This window comes from Piliocolobus tephrosceles, chromosome 3 (genome assembly GCF_002776525.5).
Source record: "Piliocolobus tephrosceles isolate RC106 chromosome 3, ASM277652v3, whole genome shotgun sequence".
NCBI lineage: Eukaryota > Metazoa > Chordata > Mammalia > Primates > Cercopithecidae > Piliocolobus > Piliocolobus tephrosceles.
The window spans coordinates 43,041,076-43,063,909 of record NC_045436.1 but is presented as its reverse complement, the minus strand read 5'-3'; the positions used below and the strand labels follow the sequence as shown (position 1 = coordinate 43,063,909).

The following is a 22,834-nucleotide window of genomic DNA, read 5'->3' as shown; positions in this document are numbered from 1 at the left end:
AATAAATAAATAAATAAATAAATAAATAAATAAATAAATAAATAAATTTCAGACAGTTGTAAGAACTACGAAGGAATACAACCAGGAGAAGCTTCATATGAGAACTCTATAATAACTCTATCTTCATGTAAGAACCCTATCTGCATTTTAAAGGAATAACAGAATTGGGGAAGCTGGAGCAAAAGTCTGGAAATGAGAATAAATGGTACAATGAGAAAGAAGAGAAAGCTTTGCTAGGATATATAGCTGCAGCAATGTCCAACAGAAAGTGTGTTTTAAAATGCATTCACAGAATGTTTGTCTAGTAATGTGGACTAAGTTATTGAAGATTCAACTGATATATTAAGGTACACATTTTCAAATGGCAATTTATCTTTTTTATTTCGAAGAAAGAATTTGTTGTAGAGAAGGTAAGGCAGGTCATTCATTTTCATTCCTTTATTCTACATGCACATGACAGTAGTCTTTGGCAGGACTTTAAAAAAATTCGTAGTTTTTGTCTGTCTACTTTCTGAGCACCTCAGCATGTTTGGTTAAATTTGCCGCATTCAAGATGGTGCAAGTGGCTGCCTCGTTTTCCGTTATTCCAAATTTTCAAGATTTTATTCAGCATTGTTCCTGTGCCTAGGGAAAGGAGAGGAAGTATTTTTCTCTCTCCCTCTGGCACAGCACTATGCATGCACAGCTCAAACTGCTATGACCAGATCACACAGGTCAGTGACATGAAATTTAAATGGGCCTCTGCTCTCTGGCTGGTGACCTTAACTACCACTGTTTCTGTGTGAAAAAAACAAACAAGCAAAAAAAACACCATAGAAGCCATCATATGAAACAAGTTCTAGAATGTAGCCTATTTGAGATGGGAGTTTTGCAATTTTGCAAAAATTTCAATGAACACAAATCTTTTTATTTTACTTCTTAATTTTTTTCCTCTGTACCTATTCCTTTCTCTGCTTGCCACCCTTCCCATTGTTCTTTCTTCCTGAGTTAACTCAATGTTTGAAGCAGTAAGGATTCCTACTCTAAAGACATAGACCAGGCCTTGGAGGAGCCTTATGAGGTAATGAAATCTTCCTCTGGGTATTCAAATTTTCTCCAAACATCATAGGCTTTTGAGTCTGGCAAGTGTTCTACTGAGCTGACTGACAGGTGCCAGGTGACTTAATCTCTCTGGGCCTGTTTCCTCAGGTGCAAAATGGAAATGAATAAAGTCTATCTTGAAGGGGTGTTACAAGGTTCCAATAAGATGAGGTATGTAAAAGTACTGTCTAAGGAAATGAACACAACAACTGCTTAATTTGCCTTAGTGCTTATCTAACCTAGTTGTTCTCAAATGGGGGTTATTTTGCCCTTGCCAGATGGCATTCGGCAATCTCTGCAGATGTTTTAGGTTGCTATAATTATTGGGGGGGGGGATGCTACTAGCATCTAATGAGTCAAGGCCAAGGATGCTGCTAAACATCCTACAATGCACACCATAGCTTTCCCTATAACAAATAATTATGCAGCTCAGAATGTGAATAGTGTCACTGTTGAGAAACCCTCAGCTGTCCTTCGCTTGAACAATTTTCATGATAGGAAATTATTTCCTAGTGAGGCTAGCCACTCAATCACTGGAGAGTTACCTGAGAAAAACATTGGTTCAGCTCAGGCAAAATCTGTAACTCTCACCTGCTGGCCAAGGTTGTGCTTTGTGAGATAGTAAAATAAGCCCATTCTTCTTCTTGTGACAGTCCTCCCAATACTGAAAGGTGGCTGTTTTCCCTCCCCAAACCCCACAGACTTATAGAGAGTCATGCAGGACACTCTGAAATAAATGAGAATGAAACCCCTACAGGTTAGCCATATTTGGACGTTTTGTCTCCAGTTTTGTCTACAAGTCCAAAAGAACTAGAAGAGTTTAAATAAACCCAACTAGATCAAAAATTGTCTATAAAACCATAAAGAACATCAAACAGATTTCTCTGTTAACAAGAAGTTATGAGTCCTTTGCCCAGGGTACATTCTTTACCCGTTTCTTCCTTCCCCACCACAAAAAGTCAGCATAGCTAATATTGTGTCATACATCCGCTACACAAAATCCAAACTGTGTCATTTTCTAACAAAAGTTTAGCACTGTTCTCCATACAGTGCATTCTTTGGAGGAAAAAAGGCAAATATACAGATTTATACTTACGTAATGAGAAATACAAAAATAAAAAATCAAGTTTGCCATCTTGAGCTTGAAATCATTGTCAAATCTTATTGGAAATACATTTATTCTGATTTCTGGCAATCTAACCCCCTTTAGCCATTTCACAGTTGGTGAGCAGAGAGGATGTTTCTGCCTCATTTACAGTGTCTGAACATGATTCAGACAATCAACTGCAACATTAGTCAAAGGAATCAGTGGCTAATGATTTCTGACAAGCACTGCAGTAACAGGCTGAGGACCAGACTGGGCAGCCACAGCATTCAGGGCTGTTTTAGAGGAGCCAGCAAATAGGCACTGGTGGAAGATAATACACATGAAGGCAAACAGCAGTGGCCCCACATCACTTAAAAGCTCTTACATACTTTATGAAAAGACATAGTATGTGACATGCAATAAAAACACGAATTCTTTTCCACAAATATGTTGTCTTGAATGGGCACTGAGGACAATCAGGGATGTAGCTATGTAAACTATAATACACAAAAGTGGTTACATCTTTTGCATTCTGCTGAAACTAAACTCTTAAATCGGGAATAGTCTGGCCTTATAATTATTAATATTGATCATTTGAGTATGTACTCTTTCTCCCTGAAATCCATTATTCATCATTTAGACTACCTCCCATACATTGACTGCTTACATTGCCCAGCACCTGAAGTGGAGGCTGTATGGCCAAGGGCAGGAAAGGCTGAGTATTGCAAGACATGAGCACTAGTTTCTCTTCTGCCATGAGCTCATTGTGTGACTATGGGCAAGTCACTTAGTTACCTCGTGCTCCAGTTTACAAGTCTACTAGATGATGGAGATCAATCAAATGGTCTCAAATTCTCCCTTCCAAAAGTATGATTTGGATTTTGGAACTCTACATTGATATATTTAATAATCAAATATATGTCTTAATTGTTTTCACTAATTTATCTTTGGCTTCACAATTCCTGAACAATTTACTTTGTCTCTTTAAACTTTCTTTTTGAGAAGCAAAGGGATGAATCATTGCATTTGATTGAAATTTTATTTTCATACTCTCTCATTTGATAAGTCCTGCAGAGTTTCAGGGAACTGCTTTTTTAAAATGTCCCTACATTGGAATAAATGACAGAAAGGAAAGCTCAATTAACCTGTTTGGTTAATGTTAAACAGCAATTAAATGTAATTATCAGTGCTGTACAAAAATAGCAAATTTTTGTTTTACAGTCAGAAGTGTTTAAGAATTTGATGAAAATCAAGATTAGCCTTAAATGTAATAGCCTGATTAAGAATACCCAATTATCTTTCACATGCTGAGTTTACATTGCGTTTTCAAAAGCTGTGAAAACATAAATACATCAGAAAATTTCCAAGAATCTTTTTTCACCTAAAACTCTCTCTTTAAACATCCAACTTCCAGATGACTCTGAAACCTCAAAACAATGAGACAAAATTTCATATGCAGTTAGAAATAAAAGTTTTCCTCAATAGTAAATTGGAACATATGGCTCAAAACTGCCATTTCCTAAATTGGTCATTATAGTTTCGTATTACCTTAACAAGATACATATTGATGAATAATTTTTATTCTAACTCTCAATTGTTACTGTACTATAAATCAAAAAGTATAGAATATTTATCCTGTACAGCCCAATCACAGTGTGAGTTATATTTACAGTTCCTTGAAAGAAAATTTCCCAGCCTTTTACCTTCTTTTTTTGTTTGTTTGCTTATTTTATTTTTATTTTTTTATTTTAGAAATGGGGTTTTGCCATGTTGCCTAGGCTGGTCTTGAACTCCTGGGCTCATGCGATCCACCTGCCTTGGCCTCTCAAAGTGCTGGGATTACGGGCATGAGCTACTGTGCCCAGCCCCCAGCCCTTAACCTTTTGCTAAGGAAATCCATTGGAGCTCTCCGGTTATATTTTGCTAGGAAGCCTTGAGCAATGAGTAGCCAATTCATTGCCAGTCTGGCAATCTCTGAGGCAGCCTGATACAAAAATTCTGTGCAATGTAAGATTAAAGCGATTAGTTTAGTGTCATCAAGTCCTCTTAGGGAGTTCAGAGCAGCTGAGTTGTTAGTAACGGCAGAGGTGGGAGGGCGCTCAGACATAAAGGAACAGCAAGAGACCAACTGACTTATGTCAGCAGAGTGAATCGATGGACTGCTGCTGCTCTGGAGGGGGAAATAAGAAGACTCAGCCCCTTGTCTTCCAGGGGTCTTCCAGTTCCCAAAAATCTTTTGGTCTGTGTGCTTCTCCTGGGAATTCGTAGGATTAGGATTTCTCTCCTTGCCACAGCAATCTTCACAATCAACTCTCGTACTTGAGGTAATCTGAATGAATCTCTTTCTTGAACCTCAAGAATAAAACAGAGAAGCACTGAAAGATAAAACAGCTGCCTTAGAGCTAAGGCTGTAAATAGATAAAGGCCTTTTCCTTCCATGTGTATCAGTGAGACACAATACAGGTTGATTCTTTCAGCCTGTGTCTACTGGCAAGAGAAATAGGCCAGTAGACACAGGTTACACACAATGATTAGTGACATCCTTGTCAGAAAAGATACAAGAGAAAGTAAGTTGCTTGTGTATTATTTTTACTAATAAATTCTCACACTTCACTTGGTTATGTTTCTATGAGGATTCAAAGTGAGTGGGACAAATAATTTCATTATACCTATGATAACATTACCAATAATATCAGTTCTCAGTTATTTATGGAAACTAAAGATGGTGGTGGCAAACTGAATCAAATAAAGTGCCAGTCAAATCTAATTTGACCAAACAGGTGTTGTCACTTGCTTTGCCAATGCAGAAATGTCAATATTTACAACTAGACTTACAATGTGCAGGACTCTAGGAATCTTACCCGAGCAGTATAGACCTTTCTCTAAGGAATGGGCCCAGCTCTGTCTGCCTCCAGGCCCTTGTTAATTGCAGGCCCCACTGCCTGCATTGTTCTTTCTCATTTTACTCCTGCTCTTCCAGTACTTATACACACACTCCTCTCTCTCTCTCTCTCTCTCTCACGCACCACTTCTTTGTGCTATTCTAGCACTTACCACATTGTGAAACATATCTACTTATTATCTGTCTCCCTCTAGTTAGACTGTAAGCACCCCGAGGACAGGATCCATATCTGTTTTGCTCTCCATTGTGCCCCTAGCTCCTAATCTTATGTTAACATTGAATATTGTTGAATGATTATTGTAGAGCCCTTGGGAGGTACTAGTAGTACCTGTAGAAACATTAACGTGGCTATAACAAACTGTTGTATGTGTTGACTTTTGCATTCTACTTCATTCAATAAAAGGGAAAAAAACATGACACTTTATACCTATGGTAAATGAAAAGTGTATGAAAAATTTCAGTTAACAGTCAGTCCTGGAGAGATAAAGTATCAGCAAACAATCTTCACAGAAGAAGACTTAAATGAAATTTCAGGCTGACACAAGAACCCCCTATCTAAAGGTGTGTTTGGTTTGTTTGATCACATTCTTAAACAAATAAAAGTTTCCCCCATTATGAGTCCAAGGGGTCATTATGCTAAATGTGGACAGGTCGATCCTAGTATTTGGAATGATTCTTCTTATCTGTGGAGGAAATATAAAACATTTTTTCTTCCATTTACTCTAGAATAATAAGAGACAAATACAGTTTCTATCCTGATAAGTACCAAAATGAGGCAGACAGGTAAGCTGTGAAAAGTCACTAGCATGGTGACAAGTCTCTCAACTTCTCCCCACTGGCCACTTAACCTTCTTCCTTTTGGCCACCTTGAACAAAATGGATTCTGGCTCTGCCGAAAAGGATCAGGGAGTGTTTTACATTTGTGGGTGACTACTTAGAAGTTTTTAATAAACACTAATCCTATGAAAATTTCTATATTTCCACATGAACTGATTACCATGAGGAAATCTGTCTCTCCACTGGCAGCAAAGCCATCATCTATTCATCATACCTCTTGCTGGATTTCTTTCTCATTTAAGGCAGGATTCAATAAAATTTCATTGTAGTTTCCCTTTCTCAGAAATCCATGAAAGCCTTGAAAAACATGTTGAGCATATTCTGTCTGTACAATTTGATATCCTTTCCACCTCAGGCCATTATTCTGGTAAACTTGGTAAACCCTAATTTAGATCCACGATGTAATGCTTCCATATCAGGCTGTGTGAACACATTCCTTTAAAATAAAACATGGTAGAAAAGTCTTCCACTGAATGCTTTCACACAGAAGCAGCTTCGTCTATTACCCTTTCACAGTGATAGAAGAGACAAGAAAACAATTTATGAGTCATTTCCATTCTGACAGAAGCAACAATGACTGGAAATGCGATGCCTGCCAAGAGCTTTTATCAAGTAGGTTATAACAACTACTAATAAATGTAAATAATAAATGTCTGGGATCTTAGGGGAAGCAGTGGCAATAGGAAATGATTTTTGGTACTTCTGATGGGGTTCCGCTACTCTTGGAATTCCCTGGCTTCCCAGTAGAGTTTTGGCCTGACAATAAACAACAGTTTAGTACTTTATCTAATCCCAGCCAGGAGGTGAGTTCAACAGCAAGCTTTTGCAGATGTTCACATTCAATAATCTATCCATAATTGATGAAACAGGGAGGTCAGATGTAATGGCTGCTACTATTCCAGCAACAAATAAATGGTTATTGACAAAACAAGCCAGTGTGGCGCAGAGTGCTGAGCAGTGACAGGTAGGAGCCGGCACTGAGCAGAGGCAGGGAGGACTGTGTGGCTCTTCATCTTGAGAATTCCTCGGCGAGCCATGTGCAGAAGGGCCACACTGACACAGAAGCAGATGGAGGTGACTTGTCAGGGAGAAGGGAGGCCGCTGAAGTACAAAAAAAGATGAAGACATGCCGAGGTGGAGAAAATGCTGAGTGAGCCACGGACAAGGCTGGGGACCAGGGTAAGTACAAATGCATCAAAAGTTCAGAAGCGCCTTTGAATGCTCGCACTGTGATCCAGATGTCTGAGTTGCATTTATCACGCAGCGTGTCTTCACTCACATATCTGCTGTCAAACTGTGCAACCTGGATAACTCCAACACCAAAGTGGATGCATGGGATGCATTGGTGCCCAAATCCTCCCACTGAGGGACTTTCACAGGTATTGCACTTAACAGTGTGGACTGTGGATACCTTTTCCTCCCCCTGTGCATTTTTTTAAAAGTCCATGAAAATCACTTGTACAACTGTAACAATATTTTCAGATAACCTAAACATACAAAACTGTAAAGCTACAAACTTTCTCAACACCAGAACTAACCTGAAATAGATGCTGCTTAGAATCAAATGTACTGGAAAGAAATGTGAGCGGAAGGCAAAGTTTTATTTAATAACAGAAAACAAACATTGTACTTTCTTCACCTCAACCTATGCAAGGAGTATAATAAAGCATTAATTGAGGATACTTTTACTGACTGAATAAAATTCAAGATATACATCCACAAATAAGCAGCTGAAATCCTACTTCCATTCCAATGCTAAGAAATAATGTTTTTTACACAGTTTACTGTGTAATATTATAAGATGAAGAATGGTAGGATAAAATGGTAGTTATTGCTATAGGTAGTCATAAAGAGGCTTGGGACAGAGAAGTTTTAAATATTAATATTCATAAAATCACTTAAATCAATTTAACACTCTTTAGTGGTTTATTTAGATGTGTGATTTATTTTATTCTTTGCAACCAATGCCTTTGATCAGCTCTGAAATAACGTATGAGCTGAAAATAAAATGGCAAAACAAACTGCTGCTAGTTTTCTTATAGTAAGCTTTAGGTTTTATAGCAGGAACTAGAAAATTACTGTTATATTTGGTGCTTTTGAATTACTTATCAATACTTAGACATTGAGAATTACAGAGCCCAGGAGGAACGGTAGACAACATTGCCAGTTGCCCTGCTTCCTTAGCCCTGCCATCCTCCCAGCTGGTTCTGCCCATTTGGGAGGAACTTAGACCTGTCCCTGTCCCCGGGACTGCTCCTGTTCCTGGTCTGGCAGGGTGGAAAGTTGGCATCACATCAGTTTGCCATGGGTCATATCATGTTTTTAACCTTTGTTAAACTGACTGAGCTTTTGTCCTGTCCCTTGAGACCAAGCATGCATCCCAGGGTGCATCCCATCCAGTCTTGTTCTTCTTGCTTGAATCTCTGTTTTGGTGCCTAGCCTGGTCCCTACTCTCTGCAAGTCTGGAGACCTACCCTGCTGCCCTCAGTATGCTTGAGTCAGCAGTCCCACCCTTGAGCCCCAGTCCCTATGGCTTGGTGCTTGTCACTTGCCAATGGCAGTCACTACTATTTATAGAGCAAAACTACATGTGCAGAGTGTCTTATATTCATAGTATATTCAATCTTCACAGAACCTTGAAATATATATTAATATTCCCATTGTACATCTGAGAGAAATACAATACAGAGAAACTGAGTGCCTTGCTCTGGAGTACACAGTGAATTGGTGAAGGAGAAAGGATTTGAACGGGGTTTATTAGACTTCAAAACCCATGTTCTTCAGCACTGTGATATGCTTGCAGCTGGATCACACTGAACGTGATTGTGCTGACCTGGACCTTCACCTACAGCTCACTGCCTTCTGCCCCAGTTGCCAGAAGCTATCCTCCACTCACATACAGGGACATTTATCACAGCCCAGTGTCTGATGTTCTAGATGTCATCCTCATCATTGCCTGGTCAGAGCGTTGCATATTAGCAGCTGCTATTTTTTCATCATGCAGCTTAATAATTAGAGGTAATAACAGTCAATACTAACTTAGTATTTTTAGGTCATTCCTTGGCCTGAAATGAACCCCTTTTCACTTAGAAAAAAAAAGCCATGCTTGAAAGTGACCTCCAAGTGTAGCTATGGTCCCACTCCTTATCTCTCCTCTTCTCCCCTTTTGCTTTTCTCCAGCATCACTGGCTCCAAGCCCCCAGGCACACTGCCACCTTAAGGCTTTTGCCCTGGCCATCACCACTGCCTGGGTATGCTTTCCTCAAGTATCTGCATGACCTAGTCTCTCACAGGCTTTCAGTCTTTCCTCAAAAGTCAGCCTCTCAATGCAGCCTTCTCTGATCACCCATTTATAATTCCCTCCACCCTACCTCTTGCCGTGAAACTTCTGACTCATTATTTTGTTGTACTTTTTTCCATAGTGTTCTCATTGTCTAGCATACTGTTTAATTCACTTGTCAATTATGTTTCATCTTCATTGTTAGTTTTCCCCAATGGGACGGAAGGTCGACAAGAACAAAGATATCTGCCTGTGTTGTTATTGCTGTACCCAAAGCGCCTAGAACAAGCGTTGGCAATATGTGCTCCAAAACTGTGTTCTTAAGACTACATGTGTGAACTAATTTAATCTTCTTAACACCCCATGAGATGGCATTATCATTATTATTCTTGTTTCTTTAAAGGTGAGGAGACAAAAGCACATAGAAATGAAGCCACAGGGCCAAGGTCATACAACTGGTAAATGGTCAAGAAAGAACTTACACTTGACCATCTGACTTCAGATACAGCATACTTATCCAGCCCTCTCTTCCACTCCAATGACAAGTAGCTGCCTGACAATGCCACCATGCAGGCTAGGCTCCAGCTTCTGGATCTTTTTGGTACAATCTGTTCTATTGTGGATTGGCCAAGATTACAATGGTGTCTTGCAACAATGTCCATAAGGGAACTGAACAAAGTTTAATGACTTGTCCAAGGCCAAGAGCTTGGTGACAAAAACCACAATCAGAATCCAGGATGTCTGATTCCCAATTTGGTGATCTTTCTGGTATTTTCAAAACCCATTTTGAAGACCCTAATGATTACCTGGTTAATACTTTCCCATTCCCATGTAACATATTACAAAAAACAATTAAGAAGTAATTTTGGCTTTGAAACCATGTGACAAATAAATATTGTTTATTCATACAATATTTTCAATGGAAAATGTTTTTTAATATCTATGATATTATAGACATATAAAATGGAGATATAAACAATCATTCCGCTGTAAGCTAATATAAGCTCATAGGGAAAATGAATAAGTTTAATTAAATTTAGGAAAAACGTATAGTTAAATCATTTGCATTACAACAGTAAGGACTGATAAACATACCTCTTCTCACTATTCCACTGGAATTTTCATCAATATGCTATATTAACAAATATCATCTTCATTTTACAAAGCAAGGGGTGGTAAGAGATTTGTCTGTGATCTGTTAAGTCAGCTGTGGCAGCATGAATAGCACAATCCTTGCACTAACCCAGCAAATCATACTTTTACTATTCTGTAATTTTCACTAACATTTATTGAGGAAGTAGCATATGCCAGACATAAGTCTAAGTGCTTTCTGTATGTTAACTCATTTAATCCTCACAACCACATTATAACTTAGATGCTAGAGTAATCTTCCTGCTGCAGGTGAAGAAACTGAAGCACAAGATGGGCTAAATAATTCACCCAAGGCTTCAGGATTAGAAGTGGCAGGAACAGGATTTGGAGTCATGCACTGTGATTCCAAGGGGCCAACCTCCTAATCACTAGATCATAATCATATTCTGACAATGGTTGAGATGGCAACAGAGAAAATTAAGATTGATGAAAAGGTCCCTGTCCCCCTCCTCTTCTTTCATTTTATCCAAAATTATAAGCATCTCCCCTACTAGATCTTTCAACTGAAAATCTAGCAATCAGCACTTTCCACATGCTCTTTCCCTTGCATTTACTGAGTTGCTAGTAGACAGCAAATTTGCATCTGCAGCAAGAAGAGAGTGAGGATTGTAGGTATAATATGTTGCTTACACTGCTTTTAGAAAAGAATAATATTACTTTTTCTTTTTACAAGTGCCTTAACTGTAGAGCTGAACATATTTCACTGTCAGAAAAACATCCAGAGAAAACAAAGCAAATTCAGCTAAGAAGTTATGTCATAACAAAGGAAGAACCCATGCTATCCCATTATCTATAATAATGGAGGGGAAGAAGGAAATGAAAATAAGAAATGGAAAGTAAGAATTCCTGACATCTTTTTCTCTGGAGAAGCTACAAAGCAGTGGGTCATTTCTAGCCTGATGCCACCCACATCTTTTCTTTTCCTTTCCTTTTTTTTTTTTTTTTTTTTTTTTTGAGACAGTCTTGCTCTGTCGCCCAGGCTGGAGTACAGTGGCATGATCTCAGCTCACTGCAACCTCCGCCTCCCAGGTTCAAGCGATTCTCCTGCCTCAACCTCTCGAGTAGCTGGGATTACAGGTGTGAACCACTGTGCCCAGCCCACCACTTGCATCTTCTGCTTGTGTCCTGTTGTGCTTTTCTCCCAACTGTGCTGATTCCCAACTGGTCCAGCAGCAGAGGGGTGATTTCTTTTTTAGGCTTCAAGTGTTATTCAATAATAATTTCCACTGGACAAGAATAATAAAATGTTATTAATGCCAATAAGTAGTTCACTAAGTGTAACAGATGAGAATGTTATTAAACATTTATATGGGAAACTCGTGACAAGGCTCAACAAATGAGTTTAAAATCACCTTACTGACAACTCTACCAATTGCAACAACATCAGTAGTTAGAGGTGTGGGCTCCTGTCTGGCTCTGCATCTCCCAGCTTTGTGACCACGGCTGACTAGTTAATGGATGTCTCAGGCTTCTTTTCAAACAGCTTCTCCCCCAGTAGCCCTACTCAGAACAGTTTCACTCCTGCAACGCTCCTACTCCAGCCTGGCTGGCTGCATTTTGCTGCCCTCCCAGGCCTTTACTCTTGCTGCTCCCGCTCCAATGAGGGAACAACAGTTTCCCTGTTGCTTCTCTAGCTCTTGCTCCCTATTATAAGAACGGCACTGGTATATGTCTCTTTTCCCTGTGGATGATGCAGTCTTGCACCATAGGAACAATCTACCTGAGCAAAAAGAAATTCCCCAGACCTATTATTCAACACTGTGCACCAAATTGAAGTTAAAACATCATCAACATAATTATTACCATTTTTGATCACTGGGACTTTAGACAAAATTACTCAGGATTCCAAAATCGATACAGCTGCATTTTCTCCCTATTTTATTGTTTTTGCTTTATAATTTATATGATTATTTTTACTTTATGAATTCATTTTTAAATTCTTTTATTACTTGTTAAGCATTTAATAATTTTCTTTAATGTTGTGGGTTGAGATGAGCTGTTGAAATGACTAACCTGCTACAATCAATCCTACGCTAAAGATTTTTACCATGAACAACCTATATAAAACCTATTAAAAACATTAATTAAATTCTTTAAATTTTAATGGAATGGAAAGATACAATAGTTTACTTTTTAAGCAGTTTTTCTTTTATTTTTTATTACAAAATCAATATGTGTTAATTGTAGAAAATGTTGAGAATACAGATCCCAATGTTTCCCCAAAATAGAAAAATTAAAGTCATTCATTATTCCAGCTTCTACAGATAACCACCAAAAACAGTTTGGTAGTTCTAGCATTTTCATATATTATTTATGCACTACATATATATGTATTTATATACAAGTAGGGTCATAATGTACACTGTTTTATAACCTGAATTTTTGTTTGACACATCAGTAATATTTTTATTGTTATAAAACGTTTATTCATTTTGTAAGTTTTATTGGCTGTATTGTATTTCAGCACAGGATACCCAACAATGATTTATTCAATGTGATATTACTTTACATTTACTTTTTTTCCGAATTTTTCGCCATTCCAAACAGCATTTATAGCATTGTATACAGAGGTTATAGCCAAATCTCTGTATATATTCATGATTTTATGAACAATATTACAGCTCAATATTTGTACACATTACTAATTATTTCCCTTAGGTAAATTCCAAAATGAGCAACTCTTGAGTCAAAAGATGTGCAAAATTTAAACCTTAAAACAAAGCTACCATTTACTGAGTGCCAGGCACATTACTTCTTTATCTTATTTAATTGCCACAGCAACTTTATCATTCCTATTTTTCAGATACAGAAAAGGAAGCCCACAAACTAAGTGACTTGCACTCTGTCAGTGACTTGCACCAACAGAGTGGCCAAGGGCTGCCCAGGCCAGCACCTGGGATCTTCTGTTTGATGGGTGGGCTCATGGTAAACTGAAATTCCAGGAAATTTTAGTGTTCCTAGAAGCAACTCTTAACCAATGAATGGTGGGAACTGGTAGATAAATACACCAGCTCCCTCATCTCTCCCCTGGGATAACTGATTTGTCTCTACACTGTTTCCTAGAGCATCCGAGCAAGACTGATCCATTTGCCCACAGTAGTAACTGGCTTGGCAGTACACCTTTTGTTGGCTTCCTTCTTTTGCCTGACTCCCTGACTGATAGAATCCCTCCCAAATAAGCCACATGTACTCAATTCCATGTCTCAAAGTCAGCTTCTGGGAAAACCTGAAGCAAGTCATCAAGGTAGTGAGTTCAACAGTGCAAAAGCGTTCACCTATTGCTGCCCGTGCTTTTGTAAAGTTTTGTAAAAACTCAAAGAATGCCTTGTAAGTTTTTATAAAATGTCCAAAAATGTGTATTTGAGCAAGAACTATGTGACACATTCGGGTTGCAATCAAAAATATTTTGCGACCAAGTTATTTCACGTTATTTATTTATTTGGAAACTCTGGCATATAGAATCGAGTTAGCCACATTCCCTAGAGCAGGGCACACTTTTATCACTGGTCTGTGTGTGCCCCCTCAATTGTTCTTAATAAATTTTTCTCCTTCATCCTCCCTCCTCACTCTTACTCCCTTTCCTCTCCATAAGCCCTCTCTAATGTGTCCCTAAAGAGTTTTTCTGGGGCTGATATTCCCAGGAGTGGGCTGGTGTGCCACCAGGAAATCACATACAGAATTTCACTCACACCATCACTCTCGGAATGATGGCCACACCAGCTTATCCTCCTAACTGCAGTTCTTGTAATCTTACGTCCTTGCCAACCTTTCACACTATTTCTAACTGTCTAATGTTTTGCCTCAAAGTCATGCTTTTGTGCAAAAGAATATTAAACTCCTCCCTTGAAATGCTCACAAAAGAAAGCTATAACACACATCTATGCAATCCACCCTTGATCGTTCAGGTGCCAAATGCCATTTTGTGGTTTCTTTATCTTCTCTCTCTTTCTCTATTCTCAGCTATCATCTTCATCATTAAAAACAATAAATAAGGGGCCGGGCAAGGTAGATCATGCCTGTAATCCCAGCAGCAGTTTGGGAGGTCGAGGTGAGTGAATCATTTGAGGTCAGGAGTTCAAGACCAGCCTGGCCAATATGGTAAAACCCTGTCTCTATTAAAAATACAAAAATTAGCCAGGCACAGTGGCTCGTGCCTATAATACAAGCAGCACTTTGGGAGGCTGAGGCAGGTGAATCACTTGAGGTCAGGAGTTCAAAATCAGCCTGGCCAACATGGCAAAACCTAAAAATACAAAAATCAGCTGGGCATGGTGGTGTACGCTTGTAATCCCAGCTATTCTGGAGGCTGAGGCAGGAGAATAGCTTGAACCCAGGAGGTGGAGGTTGCAGTGAGCAGAGATTTCACCACTGCACTCCAGCCTGGGCAACAGAGTGAGACTCCATCTCAAACAAATAAACAAACAAATAAATAAGAGTCAACAGAGGACAGTCATGGGAAAAAATGGAGATTTAATCTTAAATTCATTTTATTAGTTATTAATGAAACGTATGTGCTGATTAAGGGAGAAAGTTGAAATTACCGGGTAAAAGTTTTTTACAAGAATGTGGATTGAATATTAGGAGTATGGTATTAATGTTATTTTTAAATCCTAGTATATGTTATTTTTATTGTGCACCAATTATACTGTATAATTTCTAAATGCAATATTACTGTTAATTGTAGATCCATAATTACACTAAAGACATCTTTGAGAATGTTTTGGATAAGTTTTAATATATCTGATTACATTTTTTCTTTCTGAAGTTACCCCTTTCATCTCTTAGAGGAATTATGTATAATTTGGCTAAATTTGTAGTGAGGAAGTATGATCCACATACTTATTCCTGTTTAACACATCTAATCCTATAATCGTCGCTGGGTTTTTCCAGGTGTAATGCCTCTTCTTCTTTCACAGCCTCTAGATCAGCGAGTGCTAACAGCTGTGCCATTGCCTCTAGGGCTGTCATACAATTAGTCTGGTGATGAACTATGCAGGTCGCTTTATTGCTCTAGCGAACATTTTCATATGCTAGGCCTTGAACTTTAAGGAGTATACATACATTATGTTCCATATGTCACTATTCAGTATAGTTGATTAGAATACTCAATTTTCAGATTTTTGAACCTCATCCTCTTAGGATGCACTAAATAAAAAATTTTATCCTTTCCTTCATTCTTCTCTCACAAAGAGTTATCAGAGATTTTTGTACTGTTTCTTAAAATGTGAATACCTAGATACAAAAACTTCAGCTTTGTAAAGATCTACTGTAGCAGTACTTTTTAAAAAATGAATAAGTAAAATAATGATGAAGTTTTGGCCTAAATGGTATTCTAGATCTCAAGGGAAACTAAAACCAGCTTTCACATTTTAAAAAAAAAATCAATTTTATTATTAGAAAATTTGTATTTATATTAAATTAGGCCACAGACTTTCTTTCCTGACATTAAACATTTCTTTATTTGTAGGAAAGTTTGTAAATTGTAAGTTGTTACTGTACAGATTTGTTTCAAAAAATAAATATTTTAACTTTTTTGAGCTTTCTGATTTTCTACAATGCTTCTGTCATTTAAATGATAAATACTGTAATTTATATGACAAATACTATAATCATGGTAAAGAAAAAGATGCATATTTTCCTAAGCTGTAACATTATTAAAAATATTAGACATTTTAGAAAATTAAATTAAAAATGATTTAAAGAGAAACTCCCCATTGATGAGGAAATGAAAAAACATTCAATTTACTAAGATTCTATTCTGTCATCTCCACTACACAAACTATCTGACATTAGTACCATAAAGTTACCTGTTTCAATGTTTCAGAAAGGACACAACTTTAAATATGAAAATAACAATCACAAAATTATTAGTAAAACATTTTAAGTTTTCGTAATTCCCCAAGTATTAAAACATACTTTTATAAACTACCTAAAATGCTGTTTTCCAAGTAAGGCTATTTCCAAGTAACTATTCAAAACAAGATCAGATATGGAATATATGTTTACACTATGCCTTAAGTTATTGTATAATAATTCTGAATAAGACATTTTCTATACAATTTGTAAATAAATATGTATTTTAAAATTAGAAAATATTATTTCCTTTTAATGTTGGTTTAAAAAAATCCTTTCTTTTGCTTATCAGAAACTGAATATTTTGAATATCACTTGGCAAAAAGTGTGAAATGAAAATAAGTAGGTATTGTTTGTCTACTGGTGGAAGTGTGAGCGTATGTGTGGAGGGTAATGCTAAATAGAAAGAGATCTGAGCCGCAACTACTGGGGGAAGTGGGGTCTGTAACAGCTGCCCCTTTTAGATTCCCCAATAAGGAGACTGCCTGTGGGCCACAGAACAAAAGGATAAAGCAGATGAAAACTCTGATGTAAAGCAGGAAAATGACTGCTGAGACTGCTGAGCCTACACCTGAATCATCTCAAGCCGAGTGGCAAGCCCTCTTTAGCACGCCTCAGAAGCTGGTGATGAACTACACACAACCAGGAGGCAAACTGGCTGCAAGCAGGCTTGTCTGCATGTTATGTATAATGATAACCAGCCATCCTCTGGGAGAAGGGGCCATGATTTCCTCTCTGGCGGCATCTAAGCTTCCCTCGGTTACCCAGACCATTAAACCAAGGATGGAAGGGTAAATTTTAGGTAAGGATTTCTAACTAGCGAGTAAAGACAACTTCTGTTTAATGGGCAATGAGTAGCTCTGATGTTTAAAGAAAGAAATAACTCAATTTTTAAAAAATAAATGTCATATTTTTAACTCAAAGAAAAGTTATTAATAAATTAATAATAAAACATTTTTCAAAAAATGTTGGCTTATCTTCTTTCCATTATATAAAAATATGTGCCAATACAAAGATAAGGTACTATGTAATTTACATATGATAAATAGTAAATTACAATTAAGAATAAGAATGAAGTAGAGACTTTGAATGCATACTCACTAAATACTACCTACCACAGTATCATTGCTATACTATCCAGTAGTAGTTACATCAATCTGTACTGATAATGGTACCTTACATTTGAGAACTGCTTATAATTTAAAATGTAAACATATATTTTTAAATTTTGGTCTTCACAAAGACACAGTGAAGCTGCCATTAGGATTGTTATTTTACAAATGAAACTGAGCCTCCAAGAAGTTAAGTGACTAACCTAAGGTCACACAGCTAGTGCATGGCAGACAGGACTAAAATCCACATCTTCCAGCTCCAAGGCTCACGTGCTCTTTCTGTACCACAGTTACCTCTGATATGAACATTGTACATCCAAACTGACTGCCATTTCACATATTTGACCACTTATAATTAGAATGCCATTGATATGTATGACTTGACCTGTATTCCATTAAAATGCTCTTTATCATGTAATCTATGTACATCAACTTCTCCTTCAAATACTTTTAACTGTGTAGACTTTACCAACACATTTAACATTTGCTCCTATGCTAATTAGGGGTTTGAGAATACCGTAGGTCTAGAGCAGAAGCCAGACATTGTGATTTTGTAGCTGTATGATCATCTAGCACTTTGAAAAAAAATTCTTTTATGTATATTAATGGTAACATAATAGTTTCAGTTATCTGTATGTTAGGCCCCATGCTACAAATTTTAGACACATATTCTTACTTAATTCTCACAAGGCTGTGCTGAGTTACAGAGTAGGATTATCCCTGTCTTACAGAAGAGGAAGCTAATGTTCAGAAAGGTTGAATCAGTCACTCGTTTAATGTCACCTGGTGAGGTGGTAGCCGATCTGGGATTCCATCCTTGATTAGTTTGATTTTAGAGCCCATCATTTAATGATGCTGTTGTCCTCTCATTCCAAAGAGTTAATTAATGTACTCTCTAAAAAGCATTTTGAGAGTACCTATCTGAGAAATGCTAGTATTTGCTGCCTTTACTTCATGCAAATGTCTAATGATCAAAGATTTGGTAGCAGATGAGGCATCTATATGCATTCCAGGAAACTCTAATATCATGATGTCATACTAAACTGGCCCCAACTGTCATCTACATGCAGCCAAGAGATGATAGGGAAGAGTGAGAATGCAGATATGAAGAAACCATTGCTCTTGTAGACAGACTGATTTAGACTACCGATAGAATAAATGTGGTGTCCATCAGAAAGATTCATCCTGTTATTATACCCTGTAGACGTTCAGATCTCTAGAGCTAAAGTATTGGAAATAACACCAAAAGGACCCAAAGGAACACTGAGTCTCAGACAGCCTCTCTCTTGATTCCTCCTTTGCCTTGGCTTCTCTGTTCTCATTTCCTTTCCCTCTTGTTTATTATTTTTTATTTACATTTTTTTCTTCTCACATACACTTTTCAAGAATTTCTTACATTCAGTGTAAGAAAACTTAAAAAATGATCAATGCAAGTGTATTTGCTTGCCTTGCCTTTCCCAGACTATGAATTCTGGCATAGCCCATTTGACACTCCTTTTTCTCTCAAACCAGTGTTACCCCTACTGGGTTCCATTATGCACATAACAGTTACAATTTTTCAGAGGAATGGGTTGTGCAAAGTAGAGATAAGACTGCTGAAAGAGTCAAGATTTATTGACCTGAAAGAGAAAAGAAGGCAGGAATTAGAAAGACTAACTTTCTTGCAAAAAAAAAAAAAAAAAAAAAAAAAAAGATGAAAAGCATTACCAGTGATTAGTAAAGAAAAGTGTGTGGATTTCAAAATATACATGGAATTTTCTACCAGGAAACTAAGCTCTGTCAGTTATTCTCACCTACGCTTTAATCAATAGCTCTTAAAGAGAACATAATCAAAATAAAAATTCATTAATTTGCTAATTATCTGCAGTTAGAAACTTAGTTGAATGACAGTCCGTGTGATTGAGTATGAATGTTTGTGCACCATTTAAGGTTGTTATCCATTATCAGTTGTTTTATGTATGTAGTAGCAGCTATGCTAGGTGACTGTATGCCTTTACATGTTGGACTAGTATAAAAATTATACATGAATGTCAACATGATATTAGGCTGTGTTTATAAAGGGAAGCCCCTTTATAAACTAAATATAAACAAGTTATATATTTGCCAAATGGTATGAGGTATGTCATGTATGAGGTATATAATTATATTGTTAATGCATCTTACTCTAATATCTACGATCCAGGTAAATTGAGTTTACATCAGCCTTTTTTTCAGTATACAGCTAGGTTGTGGGGATTATTGATAAAACTGCATACTTTTAAAAATAATAATTTTCTACTGTCTTGAAAAGCAAGGATTCTGTTTGTTGTAGTAAATCAATTTCTTGAATGCTTGGTAATTTTTTTGCATCTTCACTTTAGGAAGTTATACACACACACACACACACACACATATATATATATATATAAATATAGAGAGAGATTTGTCACTTATTGTAAGGTACTGGCTGCCATGATTAGAGACTGAGAAATCCCACTATCTGCTGTCTGTAAACTGCATACCCAGGAGAGCTGGTGCTGTAGTTTGAAGACCTGCAATCTGGTGAGCCAGTGATGTAGATTCAGATGGGGTCTGAAGACCTGAGAACCATCAGTGCTGACAGTGGAAGATCAATGTCTCTGCTCAAACAGTCTGGTCAAGTAAACTTGCCCTTCCTCTGCCTTTTTGTTCTACTGAAGCCCGCAATGGATTAAATGATGCCCATCCACATAGGGGAAGGCCATCTGCTTTACTCAAACCACCGATTCAAATGCTAATCTTCTCTAGAAACACCCTTGGAGATATACCCAGAAATGTTTAGACAGCTATCTGGGCATCCCACGACCCAGCCAAGCTGATGCATAAAATTAACTTTCACATATAATATTTCCACTCTAGACTTCCTTTTAAGCTCCAGACCCTCATATTTAACTGTCTACTTGAACTCTCCTTGAGTATCTTTAAAACTCCTGCAATTCTATGTATCCAAAACTGAACTCTCCATTTCCCCACAAGCCTTTCACATTCCCTACCCCCGTAAACAACACCAGCATCCATCCAGTTCCACAGCCAGGAACTCACGGCCCATCTTTGCACCTCTGTTTCCCTCACCTCCTATACTTAGCCTGTTACCAAGTCCTTTATAACTTTGAATCTGTCTAGTTCCCTCCATCTTCACTACTACTGCTCAAGTCCAGAGACTTAGATTAGTGAAAAAATAATAAAAACCAGTAATTATCGAAGGTTTATTATAAACCAGAGAGACAGTCTTTTAAAACTCTACATAAATTATCTCTTATTATCACCCTGTGTATTAGTTCCCTAGGGCTGACATAAAAATTACCACAAACTAAATGACTTAAAATAATAGAAATGTATTCTTTTCTAGCTTTGAAGGCTAGAAGTCTGAAATCAAGGCATCAGCAGGGCTGTGATCTTTTTGAAGCCTCTGGGAGAGGATCCTTCCTTGCCTCGTCTATCTCCTGGCGGTTCCAGGGATTTCTTGACTTGTGACTGTATCACTGCACTATCTGCCTTGTCTTCAAATGGTCTTTTCCTCTGCGCATGTGGCTTCCTGTCTTCTGTTTCAAATCTTCTACCTTTTTCTTATAAGGATGTTTGTCTTCATATTTAGAGTCCACCTAGATAATCCAGGATGATCACTTCATCTCAAGATCTTTAACTTAGTTACCTCTGCATTCACAGGTTCCAGGGATTAGGAAGTGGATTTTTTTTTTTTTTTTTTTTTTTTTTTGAGGGGAGTAGCGTTTAACTCACTATCCTTTATGAAATAAGTATAGTTATTACTCTCACTGGATAGATGGGGCAATTGAAACTTAAAGAGTGTAAGGGACTTGCCCAGTGTCATACAGTTAATGGGTTGTAGGGACTTAAGCTTCACATATATTTTCAGAGAAACAATTTCAATACTTTTCTGAAAGGAGTAACAGTTTCAAGTAAAGTAATTCATCCCTTGGATGTCAAATATTCCTTCTTCAATCTATTCATTACTAGACTATCGTATACCACTAGGAACAGGATACACCAGCATTTCCACCTCTAGGAATCCATTCACGGATAAATTTGTCACATCTGGTGAAACTGTTCACTGCCACATCCTTTACAATAAAAGTTATGAGAAACAACCTTAATGCCCAGCAGTAGAAGATGTTTGAATCCATTATGGCACAGTCACACAACGGGATATCATGTAGAACCCTTAAGATAAGGTTTGTCCAAATTAACACAGGAATAGAAAATCAAATATCACATGTTCTCACTTATAAGTGGGAGCTAAACCTTGGGTACTCATGGACATAAAGACGGGAACAATAAACAACTAGAGGAGGAGGGCAATGGCTGAAAATCTATCAGGTACTATGCTCACTACCTGGGTGACAGGATCAATCATACCACAAACCTCGGCATCACAAAACATACTCAGATAACTAATCTGCACATGTACCCCCAAATCTAAAAGTTGAAATTATAAATAAATAAATACAATGAGACTTGTCTGTAGTTAATAATGGTGTATTATATACTTGAAGTTTACTGACACTAGATCTTACATGTCCTCACACACATACAAAAGAGGTTAATACGGGAGGTGATGGACAGGCCAACTAGTTTGATTGGGGAAATAATTTCCCAATATATAGATATATCAAAACGTCATATCATACATCTTAAATATATGCAATGTTTATCTGCCAATCTTACCTCAATAAAGCTGGAAAAATTAAAATAATAAAACTAGGCATGGCTTTATGCATCAGTATGGAAGAAATTAACTCAAGGTGCAGAACAGTGCATATAAAATGCAACAATTTTCTACATAACACAACAGAAACATATATATGCACTTTATAGATATTTGAATATATAGAATATTTTTGGAAAGATAAGCCAGAAATGTGTAACTGTGTTTGTCTCTGAGAAAAGAACTGTGAGACTGAGTACAGGGAGAGAAAGAAAATTTAGTTTTCATTGTGAATTTTATTGTATTGTTTGAATTTATTTTGTGCTTGCATTACCTGAGAGAGAAGGAATATCTACGAGCTAGTTTTCTCCTAATTGTCCAACTTGACTTCCAACTGAATCTCATCTTCCACCTAAGTCCTTGCTTCACAACACACTGAGTACGTCCATGTTGAGTGTATACACATATGTGCACACGTGTATATCTAGTGTTCTATCATTGTGGACTCTGATGTTTTCTATATGTGTAAATCCTGTCTTTCAAAAACTTCTTTTTGGTGCAGTTTCCCTGGTCTTCAGTGTTGGAACCAACCACTCCTCCCTCTGCACTTAAAAAGCCCCTGTTCATCCTACTTCGAATTGTGGTTATGTCTGCAAGTTGTTTGCCCTCATTAAATTAACTCCTAAATGGAAGTGTGCATCTCGTTGGTCTCTGTGCTCCCCAAGGTATCAGAAACAAATCTTTGCTGAATGCTAATCATTAACTAAAAAATATTAAGCATAAGAGTCATCTAGGAAAACCTAGGTTTTCTATGCTATCCAATTGTAAGGGGGCTAGAGGAAATTATCTA

At 37.4% G+C, this 22,834-nt stretch overlaps 1 protein-coding gene across 1 annotated transcript in view; it reads right to left on the bottom strand.

The window, feature by feature from the left end:
- The window catches only part of TTC29 (tetratricopeptide repeat domain 29), a 264,021-nt gene that overhangs the window by 166,010 nt on the left and 75,177 nt on the right, over positions 1-22,834 (bottom strand).